Source organism: Sipha flava, unplaced genomic scaffold (assembly GCF_003268045.1).
Source record: "Sipha flava isolate LNK unplaced genomic scaffold, YSA_version1 202_pilon_pilon, whole genome shotgun sequence".
Taxonomy (NCBI): domain Eukaryota; kingdom Metazoa; phylum Arthropoda; class Insecta; order Hemiptera; family Aphididae; genus Sipha; species Sipha flava.
In genome coordinates this window covers 1,637,112-1,640,498 of record NW_020272797.1, presented here as the reverse complement: position 1 = coordinate 1,640,498, position 3,387 = coordinate 1,637,112, and the positions used below count along the sequence as shown (strand labels likewise).

Here is a 3,387-nt window from a genome sequence, read left to right as displayed (position 1 = left end):
AAAAAAAAAAGGTATTATAATAAACTTATTAAAAACCCTGCTTCTCCGAGTTTTCATTCTTCCACAATTATTAATCTGTAAATTGAATTTATTCTATTTAAGATAATTTATAAAAAATAAATTAAATAACAGTTATTAAATGATTTTTTTTACCTATATCATCGGAGTTGCATTGAACAATCAAAATTTTTTTCAAGTTTTCAAATAAAAATTTTCTACGACGATCGGACAATATATGCTTGTATTTTGAAAAGCTACGTTCGACGTCAACAGATGTAATAGGAGCAAATTTGTAATGGATTAAATCATCACATGTTAAGTCTTCAGGAAGTTCCTCTCTTGATACTTTTTCGGCTTTTAGAATATTTGATATTATGGTAAGAATTTTAAATCCCGAATTTTTGTTTAGTACATCATCAAGTTTTTTTGTAACTGTTTCTCCCGTTTTTCCCAAAGCTTGTTTAATTTGTTGTTTAACCTTTTCTATATAACACACGGATTCTGATAATAGCATCCCAGATGTTTCTAAACGTGTAATTTCAGTAGCCAAAAATCCAAAATTACTTTTTATGTAGATTAAATTTTTTTCAATTTCTGGGTTTTCGACTAATTTTTTAGCGTTTTTAATAGCCAGTGCATCATCTGAGTCCAATTGAAGTATAACATTTTTGATATGTAGAAAATGTTCACAATAATAGTTTACGGCATTTAACCAAGTGCCCCAACGAGGGGCAATAATTAGTTCTGGAGGTAGAGGAATACCCGGAGCCAAATTCTTAAACAAATTTATACGGTATGGAGCTTTTAAAAAAACTTTTTTAATATTTGATATTAAACTATTAATTTCTGGAAAATTTATTCTGATCTGTTCTGCCACTCTGTGTAGGCCATGTGCCAAACAAGTTATATGCACCATTTTTGAGTAAAGAACTTGTAAAGATTTTCCTGATTTTACCATATATGGTGCCGCATCCGACACAAAAAGTAAAACGTTGTCATGAAGTATGCCTTCAGGCCATAATATAAAAAGAGATCTGTCAAATAATTTAGATATAGTAGAGTGGTTGGCTTTTTCTAACACCTCTGAGTTAAGTAGGAATATTTTTCCAGGATTGTCTACTTCCAATGTACCAATTATAACATTGGCTACATATCGCTCCTCAACGTCAGTAGTCTCATCTATTGACACCCATACATTTTTGTTCCTGACGTAATCTCTAATTTTAATAATAGTATTTGTATAGCATTGATCTATATAGTTTTTTCGAAGCGTAGACTCGTCAGGAAAAATTTGTTTTGTATGTTTATGCAGAAAATCGCGAAATGTTGGTATATTTAATTTAGTGAGAGGGATATTTGTGGACAAAAAAAACATTACACAGTTCTTCGTTGAATGATGACTTCATTGACATACCTGAGACTAGAAGCTGAGATTTTGGTTTTTCTTGTTGATTTCTAATATTTAGCTGCTGGATATGTTTACCTCTAGCGATATGTTGTTGAATATTATATTTTTTTTCGGCAGATTCTTTAACACCACATACTTTGCAAAAAAGTACAGCATTGTCACAAGAAAAAATGTCTTCACCAAATTCTTTTACAAAATTGCGAAGACGAGCACTACAATTAATAATTTTTGGCATTTTGTAAGTGACTATAGGTAAGAATAACGAGTTATACGGTGTTGCAACGAAAACTAAACTGTAATTCTGAGTAGATAATTTCCAGAGCAAAAGCATATTTTTGTGTTTATTGTCGTTTTAAGATAAAATAATCTACTATATTCAATAAGCTATATATATACGTATCTAAATTACATCGATAAACATACCCATAAATCAAACATAACGAGATAAAATCGATTGAGCCAGCCATATACAATATACGATATTGGAAAATACATTATTTTACAATAAAATAAAAATTAAAAAATACCTTTCAAATACGTTTATTTAGAACACATTTTGAAAAATGTACCAAAAAAGCCCAAAAAAGCATAAATATTCAAAAAACGCAAAAAAAGCAAAAAAAAAGCAAAATAAAATGTCGTGCATAGCAGTATAGCAGTATAAATCGAATTTGTAGCTGACATAGCTTCGTTTTAGAGCAATAGAAAAAAAAAGGCAAATGCCTTCAAAATCCGTACTCTAGTTATTAGTTAATTCTAACAAGAGATTTCTGGCTATACAACTGCATAGCATGTATATGTTAGTATAAAAAAAGGTGCTTATCTATATTTTTAACTACTTTAAATTACTCACAATATTTTTTTTCAAGAACAATAAAACACGAACCACCAATAGATTGCCAATGGTAATAATATTCTTTAGAGACTATTAAATTTATTAATTAAATAACTGATTTTACAAGATTTAAATGAGGATTTGATGATTTCATATTCTTTTGCTGACTGTTAAAACAGATATTAGTCACATTTTTTTAATGCTTTGTTGAAATACTTACAAAACTTAGAATTATAGATAAATCTAAGAAAATTGAAGTTAGTTATTGTATTGCTACTTTCTTTACACAACTGTCACAAATGACTATGCAATTTAAGACAAGTTTTAATTCAAGACAATTTAAGACACATAATCGTTTAGAATCATCAAATTTCAATTCATATCCATTTTAAACAAAAAAATAGTATTTAAGAAAATCAAATTCAACTCTAACAAACTTGTTAATTTTTTTTTTTTTTTTTTTGCAAATAAATATAAATATATAATAATTAATATAGATAATTATAATAATTTTAAGTGTGTTGTTGGTTCGTGTCAGGGCTTAGGAAGCTACCCTAATATTGATATGCTATTATGTTAATATGTTATGTAACTACTACATGAAAATAGTGAAATGATGAAGTAATAGATATATTTTGTAAAGCAATTCAACACATAGATATTCAACGCCTTAAATTAAATCAATAATAAAAATTATTATGTATGTTGTAGTATTAACTTTGAGATCTTTAATAATTAATTAATTTATTATATTTGAAAAACTGTTCTGAGCAGGTCAATACCAACCGGTGAAGATTTTTTTCTGTAAAATTTTAAATTCAAACCCATATTAAAAAAAATGTTATACAGGAATTTGCAATATTTTTAAATTTATTTAAGTTACACATGCATTTGGAAAGAAAATTATTTCAATCAAATGAATATAATCGTATGGATGTAGACCAAAATAAATTTGAGGACCTATAATTATAATTGCATTGATTCATGGAAAACCTGTACCCACCAAATACAATTAATAATGATTAACTCACATATATAAATATAAAATATATATAAATAATAATGATAGATACACGTATACAGTGGCGCCGAAATGTTTTAAAAATACTATGACATCCTTCATCCAGGGGCCCCCCAATTTTTT

At 27.5% G+C, this 3,387-nt stretch overlaps 1 pseudogene; it reads right to left on the bottom strand.

Annotated features, from left to right (window-relative positions):
* Positions 1-153: 153 nt before the first annotated feature.
* On the bottom strand, positions 154-1,644 carry LOC112682303 (annotated as a pseudogene).
* Positions 1,645-3,387: the final 1,743 nt, after the last annotated feature.